This window comes from Myotis davidii, unplaced genomic scaffold, assembly GCF_000327345.1.
Source record: "Myotis davidii unplaced genomic scaffold, ASM32734v1 scaffold281, whole genome shotgun sequence".
In the NCBI taxonomy this organism is placed as follows: domain Eukaryota; kingdom Metazoa; phylum Chordata; class Mammalia; order Chiroptera; family Vespertilionidae; genus Myotis; species Myotis davidii.
The window spans coordinates 7,008,293-7,017,338 of NW_006293784.1; the positions used below are offsets into that span (position 1 = coordinate 7,008,293).

The following is a 9,046-nucleotide window of genomic DNA, read 5'->3' on the forward strand; positions in this document are numbered from 1 at the left end:
GGGTGGGGTCCTGGCTGGGTGGAGGGGCTGGGTGGAGGAGGTTGGGGGAGAGGGGCTGGAGTACATTTGTAATAGTCAACAATAAGAAAGTCTTGTGTGGTGTAACTTTGGGATATGGTTTTGAGCCAGTATTTGTAGTGGGTTTCAAGAAAATCCTTTTTCACGGTTTATTTTATTATTATTTTTTATTGCTTTCAGAGAAGAAGGGAGAGATAGAAACATCAATGATGAGAAAGAATCATTGACTGGCTGCCTCCTGCACACCCCACACTGGGGATCAAGCCCGCAACCCAGGCATGTGCCCTAGGCTGGAATTGAACCCAAGACCCTTTAATCCACAGTCTGATGCTCTATCCACTGAGCCAAGCCAGCCAGGGGCAGTTTTAAGAAAATCTTTAAGGCCCTAGCTGGTTTGACTCAGTGGATAGAGTGTCGGCCTGTGAGCCAAAGGGCCCCAGGTTCGATTCCAGTCAAGGGCACGTACCTTGGTTGCAGGCTCCTCCCTGGACTGGGCTCTGGTTAGGGCAGGTGCAGGAGGCAACCAATCGATGTGTTTCTCTAAAATTTGTATTTCTCTCTGTCTTTACCTCTCTCTTCCAATCTACCTAAAAATCAATGAAAAAATATCCTTGGGTGAGGATTAAAAAAAGAAGAAAGAAAGAAAATCTTTAAAGTTGAGCCATAGTGGACTCTGTTGTGGTTCTTAAAAGTTTATACTGTATTTCTAAGAAGTTCTTTGAGAAAAATTAACAGTATGTATGTAAGTTATCTTTTCAGTACAAATGATATCTATATCTATAAAACCCTAATATGCAAATAAACCAAACGGCAGAACAACCAGTCGCTATGATGTGCACTGACCACCAGGGGGCGCACGTGGAACATGGCTAGCATCAACAGCAGGGGGCAAAACGTGGAACATGGCAGGCGTCCGCTGTGGCGGGATGGTGGAGCAGGCAGCAACCAAGGCAGGGCGCTGGTTGCTGTCATCGGGTGAGCCTCTGGTGGTTACTGAAAATTATTTGCTCCCGCACCCCATTGTCCTGCCCGGTGCTCGCATCTGCTGCCACCCCGCTCGCACCCACCCCTGGCTCCCAGAGCTGGCCCCGATAGCTCAGCGCCATCGGTGAGTGTGAACGGTGGCTACTGGCTCCAATTGCCCTTCAGGGCTTCTCCACCTCCCCGTTCCTGAGGGGCGATTGGGGCTGACAGCCGCTGCACGCACCTGCTGCCGGTGCTGGCTCTGCTCGCACCCACAGCTGGCACCAGAGTCACTGCTACCCACTGCCAGTGCTGGAATCAATTGCTCACACCATCAGTGGGTGTGAGCGGGGTGGCACCATGAGTGGGAGCAGCAGTGGTGGGAGCAGGGCTGCTGACAGACAGGTGACCAGGCTGCAGCGGGAGGGGCCGGGTGGGGGCCCAGAGGATGGGCCGAGACCCACCCCTGTGCCCATCGCAGCCTCGTGGCCCATAGTCCCTTTCAAGATGCACGAATTCGTGCTCTGGGCCTCTAGTAACTTTATAAAATGGACATAAATCTTCAAAACAAGTTTACTATTCACATAACATTGATAATCTTAGGGTGAACACTTAGTGATCATTTAAAAAAACTTGACAGCTGATGGTAGAAAATTGCTTTAATGAACTAAGTACATAGGATTATTCTTGGAAAAGAAGTGATCTCATAACTTTTAAAAAGGAAAAAAAAGTATGGGCATTTAATAGGAAATGTTATTCAGCAAAAGCATGACAGCCCAGTATCTGTGGCTCGCTACAGCCCAGCACCATGAGAGAGTATCAGACCACATACTATATCCCTACATCAAAGCTCAAAACCCAAAGTACAGTTTTTACTGAGCATGTATCGCTTTTGCACCATCATTAACTTGAAAAATTCTAAGTCAAACCATTGTGCCTCAGGACTGTTTGTACTGAGAGACTTGAAACAAATCACATCCTTATTGACTTACATTATAATTTCAGAAATGTTTTATTTCAACTTCAATTTTTAGTTACTGAAAAGAGATAACAGCTTAAGTTTCTGTTGTCTGTATTTAGGTCCCTGAAGTAAATCAGCATTAAATATTCATTTTTTCAAGGGATTTTTCTATAATCAAAATAGGTGTTGTTTTTGTATTATAAACACTTTTGCTATTATTAACAGCTAACATTTATCGCTCAATTTTTATGTGTCTAGTTGCTAAACTCTCTACATAGATCATCTCTACCCCTCAGGATAAGCTTATGAGGAAGATCCTATTATTATAATACCCATTTTACAGATGAGAAAACTGAGCCTTAAAAGAAGTTAGGAAACTTGCCCATAGTCACCAAGCTGATAATGGAGCCAGAACATGGGCCAAGGAGTGTGACACCACAGGCTGTTAATAAGCTACCACATGACATGGCCCTTATGTTTTGTTATGTTTGTTTGTTTTTTTTCCCCCAATTTGTGAACTACATAGTTTTGCTTTTTAAGTGGCAACAATAAAGTTTCAATATCAATGGGGGGAAAAAGCACATATGCCTTAGAGGTAGCAAAATCAAAGAACTTGTTGAATGAGTGAATGTAAACTCTTTGAGGGCAGGGAGCTTTTGTTCCTTTTGTTCACTGTTGCATTCCCTGTGCCTGGCATGGAGCCTGGCACATAGCAGATGTTCACTAAATATCTGTTGAATAAATGAACAAATGACACCTGATTTCGACGGCATCATGGGACCAATTCTCCCGTATGACAATGGAACCTCTCTCTGAAGCTTGTTGACTGCAAGAGAAGATTACACACTTAATTTCTGTTAGTCTCTAAAACCAAAAACATTTTGTACACTGTAGGTTATTGACTGAAAAGGGTTCCTTAAACACACACCTCACTCAGGAATTGACTGAAATCCTAGAGAGAATCAACTCAAAGTGAAAGCATTTGAACAATTACATGAAACCTTAAATTCCTCCTTCTTGGCTTGGATTCTCAACCTCCAGACTCACATCTAATTTATTTTATTATTTTTTAACAGGGCAGACTTCCTTCATTTGAAAGAATTTGCACTGATATTATGAATCATTTCATTTGATTCGCACATCAATCGCATGAAGTATATTATAGTCCTCATTTTACAACAAAATAGTAAATGTGGGAATTCAGTGATATGCCCCAAATCATGGAGTTTATATTAGATAGAGTCTGGATTTGAACCCAGATATTGGGTCTGCAAAGCCCATGTGTTTAACCACAAAACGATGCGGAACCCTTGACAGGCACTATGCCCAGCCCATCCCATAACAGCAGGCCTACTGCACAATGCACTTGCAGATTAAGGTTCATATCCGATTATAGATCCAGTATCAAACAGGTGACATTGTCTCTAGAACAGCGGTTCTCAAACTGTGGGTTGCGACCCCTTTGGCGGTAGAATGACCCTTTCACAGGGGTCGCCTAAGACCATCCTGCTTATCAGATATTTACATTACAATTCATAACAGTAGCAACATTACAGTTATGAAGTAGCAACAAGAATAGTTTTATGGTTGTGTCACAACATGAGGAACTGTATTTAAAGGGCCAGAAGGTTGAGAACCGCTGCTCTAGAAGGTCTTCTACCTGTGCCTTCTGACATGGACAATGTTAGCTGGAATGTAGATGGAAGAGGCTTATTGTATTTTATAGTGGGTGTGCAGGTGGTCCTGAGCCAGGGCAGCAAGTGAAGGAAAGGATCCCAGGATCACAGCCCCACTTCCAACCCCATCACCAAGTAGACTGAAGAATGCTTGTTTTCTAGTTCTTCCCATGAATTCCACATCCTCTGGGTGGAGACAGCATATGCTAATCTGGAAACAGGAACTTGGATTTTGCCCTCTCTAACCATATTTCCTGTGCTATAATTCGCATGTAGCACATGCAGAGAATAAACACGGCGAACACAGCCCTCCCAGAGTGGCATTTACCTGATTGTGGTCTCTGGCCATCAGTATTCAGTCTTCAGTTGGGGTTCCATGTGGCTGATTCTGTACTTGGAGATTTAATGGGATTTATACCTGAGCCTACCCTATAGAATGAGAACCACATACAGTTTATTGGGTGGGTAACTATGAATACCATGCAGTGGCTTTCTAATATGAAATTCCAGTCTTCATAAAGATTGGTTGAAACCCTTTGCCAAATGACATCATAACCAGGAATGCTATTTTTAATAGAAACACATTCACTTGATTTAAATTTAATAGAAAAAAAAGTCATCTGGAGCAAATCTAAAGGATCGATTTGGAAAAATCTATACTAGTCAGGGTTCTCCAGAGAAACAAAACTGTGGAAGGCCCCTGCCAGGGGAAGGCGCTGGCTTTCTTTTAAATTCATGTCGACTGAACCCATGAGGAAGGCAGAGCCTTATCTGGGGGGTATGTCTAACCAAGAGGTGGGAATGCCTCAGTTGACCTTCAAAGTCAGGTGCCGGGGAAACGGGTTCTTATCTAAATCTAGTCACAAGCACCAGGAATGAATGCTATTCGGTGACTATTTACGAGGAAGCTACAAAAATGCACACATTCCCCTTTTTATTCACCCTTAGTAAAACTTCCTGGTATTTGGCTATAAATAAAAGCTGCTGCATCGGCTCTGGGTCCTGTTCATCTATCAGAGAGCAGACGTCACAACTGGTCCCAGCTTACCTCTATTTCTGTCCCAGTCTTGTTTTATTCATTTTTCCTTAAAACCTTGTCGCATTCTATTCAAGGTTTCATAACCCCCGCTTTCTCTCTCCGCTGGTCGTAAGAAGAGAGAACACCATTCCCCCCATATCTGACGCCACGAACAGGGATCCCCATACAGAACCAACAGGCAACTGGTTCCAGGATGCTCAGGTTGTGTGTGTTTTTAAAAAAAGATGTTCTTTTATTGATTTCAGAGAGGAAGGGAGAGGGAGAGAGAGATAGAAACATCAATGACGAGAGAAAATCATTGATTGGATGCCTCCTGTATGCCCCACACTGGGGAGTGAGCCCACAACCCAGGCATGTGCCCTGGTTGGGAATCGAATCATGACCTCCTGGTCCATAGGTCGATGTCCAACCACTGAGCCATGCCAGCAGGGCCAGACTGTTTTTTAAAGCAGCTGCACTATTTTATACTCCTAGCAGTGTGTAAGTATGTTATGGGTTAGCTCAACGAGATAGACCACCGACTCAGAATTTAAATTTAAGAGCCTTTATTAAGCTGGCCAGCTGACCACAGCGCCTATCTCCCCCTCTGGGAGCTTCGGAGCATGTGGCAGAGATTAAGGGTGCAGTATGATCCTTTATAGCAAAACAGTGTTAAAAAAATACAAAGCATTTCATTAGCGGTTCCTTAGAAGTTCACAGAAAGTTCATAAGCACAAAGGAGAGGTAAACGGAGTCACACCTGGATGGAGCATATCATAACATATTGTTTTTCTAAGACAATCTAGCAATTTTTCTCTGCCATGGTTCCTGACCCTAATACAATTGGTAACCTTTTCCAGGCCGCAGTCCCTCTCCTTAACACATTCAGTAAGTTTCTCATGTTTCATTTCCTCCCCCTAGCACAAGTATTCCATTTTTCCCCCACATTCTCAGATAATGTTTTTAATAACAGCCATCCTAGTGGATGTGAGGTAGCATTCACTCACCCCCTGATTTACATTTTCCTGATGGCTAATGTTGTTGAGCATCTTTTTATATGCTTATTGGCCATGTGTCTATTTCTTTGGAGAAATGACTATTCAAATCTGTTGCCCACTTTTTGTTAGGTTAGGTGGCTCAGGAGGCGGCGTAGGAAATAAAGAGAGTTGAGTTAATCAGAAAAGAAAGAAAGGAAAGGTTTTATTCTGCATCCCCGGGCGACCCACGGGTCCCAAAGACAGGGCACGTGGATCCGCACCCACAGGGAGGGGGGAGCTTTCTTTATACAGCTGTTCAGTGAGGGCGGGGGAGCATGAGCTGTGGGAGTTTCCGCCGCGGGGGTGCGGGGGTCCTCACGGTTTCCAGGTGTCATCATCTGCCTGGTAGCTGACCTGTTAAGAATTCCAGGGCGGGACCGGTATCTGCGTCACCATTTGCCTGGTGCACTGGCCTGTTACCGATTCTAGGAAGGGGCCAGTATCTGAGTCACCATCTGCCTGGTGGAGGCATGCATCAGCTCCTGGACCCCCTTCCGACCTTAACGCTTTTAAATTAGGTTGTCAGTATATTTGTTATTTATTTATTTTTACATATATCTCTTTTTAAAGTAATAAACTGATGTGCTATTTTTAAGAACAATACTCATAAAATAAAGAATGCTTAGTTGATTTAATGGCTATGTCCTTATACAGGAAATTAAAATGGTCTCTAAAAAAAATCCTCTGAGAGTCAGTATATCCTCTGCAAGTAGCTAAATTCATTTTCAGATCAGGACATTTTCGATGCTTCAGTTTCATCCCATATTGCAGTATCATATTCCCTCATCATATAAACTCAAGCCATGGCTGACTCCACTTCTGAGCTTCTTTCATTTGCACTTTCTTCGGTTAAATAAAGATCAAATCTGATTCCTTTAATATTAAACTTTGGATATTCCCAGCGTTTGGACCAGGGCTTAGGCTTCATTTTTACTACCAACTGATTGACAGGAACTTCTTGGCTCGATTCTTATACTATTGGCTTCATATTAATATCCAAAGTGCTGTGTCCAGGAAGGGCATCTCGCAAGCATAGCAAGCTGTCACCCAGTCAGCTTTCTAATTTGACCACTTGGATCTCCTGGGTTCTAGGATTCTAAAGTTCAAACCAAACCTCGACACTTTGTCCTTCAGTAGTATTCCTAAGGATGAAAGCAGTGCCCACGGCTTTTCCTGATCTCTGGAGCCCCAGGAACTGACTGGTTTTTCCATTTGCATATGGGTTGTAATAATAAAAGAATGCTTCCAACATAGAACTCTGGAAGGTGGAGTACTTTTCTCATTCCTTAACATTTCTTTCCGTTTGAAATTTTGGAAAATTTGTTCTTCCTCTTGGAGGAATGAATTCAGAACTCAAGACCCTGGTTTCCCGGCGTGGGAGGTGGCACTTGTCCACGATGACTGGTCTTGGAGGCAGCTGGAACACGCCAACCTGGGGAGATCCAGCGCTCTGCTGCTGGCCTGGCCCGCGGGCAGTGGGGGCAGCCTGGCCCTGAGCCCCTTCCGTGTTCCTGCTACCAAGCCTCACTCCACTTACTGTCGGTGTATTTATTATTTAGTTGTGAGCGCTCTTCATATATTCTAGATCCTAATCTGTATTCGGTATATGACTTGCAAATATTTTCTCCCATTGTGTGGGCTGCCTTATCCCTTTTGTGATAGTATCCTTTGAAGCACAAACGTTTTTAATTTTGGTGAAGTCTAATTTATCTATTTTTTTCTTTTGTTGCTTCCATTTTTGGTTTTATTCTAAGAAATCCAATTGCCTAATCCAAGGTCATGAAGATGTATGCCTATGTTTTCTTCTAAAGCTTATGATTTTTGCTCTTACATTTAGGTTTTTGATCTGTTTAATTTTTGTATGTGGTGTGAGATAGAGATCCAGCTTCTTTCTTTTCCATGTAGGTAACCAATTGTCCTAGTCCCATTTATTAAAAAGAGTTTTCTTTATCCCATTGAATTGTCTTGCACCCTTGTAAGTCAACTGAATATAAAGGTGTATTTCTGGTAGAGAAATATGCTAATATTATATCTTGATTGTATCTTCTCATTTGTTGAGTTCTCTACCTCAGGAACCCTAATTATTCTTATGCTAGGTCATCTTTGTCTTCTCTAATAGCTTTCATCTTCCTTTTACTGTACATTCATTTTTGTGCCTTACTGCATATCAGTAATTGAATTTTCAATAGTACCTATTTTGTACATGGCTCTAATTGATTCCATAATAAAAAGGATCCTCAATTTATTTCCTTAGATCTCTAACGCCTTTTGCAATTCTATTATTTTATTTTCTTGGTTTTTTTCATATTGAATTCATGTTTTTATTAAGTTGTTCTGTAGCAGAAAGCATTTGTGAGGAATTTTCTTTGGTTCCATGAGCTTTAGTTTCTTCTCAGTTGCATTCTTTGTCTTTACAACTTCTACATGCTGTATTATTCTCCCCACCTTGTTTCGCTTAGTTTTATTTGGCAGTTGTATGTTTGCACAGTTGCCAGGCTGTTTCTCTGCCTTCTGTCAATGCCTAATATTCTTGAGGGTCACTTCTCTGTGTTTTCCATTATAGTGGATGTCCATTTGTTTTTCTGGCTCTGCTACAGCTTGTGGCTTGAGGAGTTTATCTCTTCTTCTGTGAGGAATTGAGAAGGTGGGACAGCATACTCCACGGAGAGTATACTCTCCATCGGCACCTTTCTTATTAGCATCCTCTCCTTCTTCTGAGATGATATTAAACATCCTCTACCAGTGACATGCGACTATTTGGGGCACATCTATTCTTCCTTTGCAAGGTATCTTTGGATAGTTTCCTCAACTCAGTGTGGAGCCCTTGCGCCTTCCCTTCCCTCTCAGAGAGTAAGCTCAGTGTTCACATTCTTTCATTTTCTAAAAGTTCTTCCATTCTTCCTCAGCCAGAAGAGAAGAAAGGGCCTCCATTTGGTTTGCTACCTTTGGGGGACTTAGTGAGACATCTAAGGATTCCACTGACTCTACAGTCCTGTTTCTGGAAATTAGGAGTGGGATAAGGATATTTTTATTGTGTACCTTTCCACCTCGACCCAGAATCTCTTCCTAAGTTTGAATTTCAAATATACAACTGTTGGGGTCCGACCCCAGCAGGTCCAGGGGTCCCCAAAGGTGTGGACGTAGTCGGCAAAGAAGGAAGGACACGGAGGCAGCGTTCAGTTGATCAGCAGCCTAGCCAGGATCTCTAGCCAGGATCTCCAGCCAAGTTTCTCTAGGTTCTCTTGCCATGTTCTCTCACTGTGTTCTCCATCCAGGTTCTGTCGCCAGGTTCTGTCCAGGTTCTCCTGCCATGTTCTCTCGCTAGGTTCTCCAGCCAGGTTCTGTGTCTATTGCCCTGTTACATCTGTATTTA

General features: G+C 42.9%; 1 pseudogene; it reads right to left on the reverse strand.

The window, feature by feature from the left end:
* Positions 1-6,289: 6,289 nt before the first annotated feature.
* Positions 6,290-9,046, reverse strand: part of LOC102756689 — a 5,711-nt pseudogene continuing 2,954 nt past the window's right edge.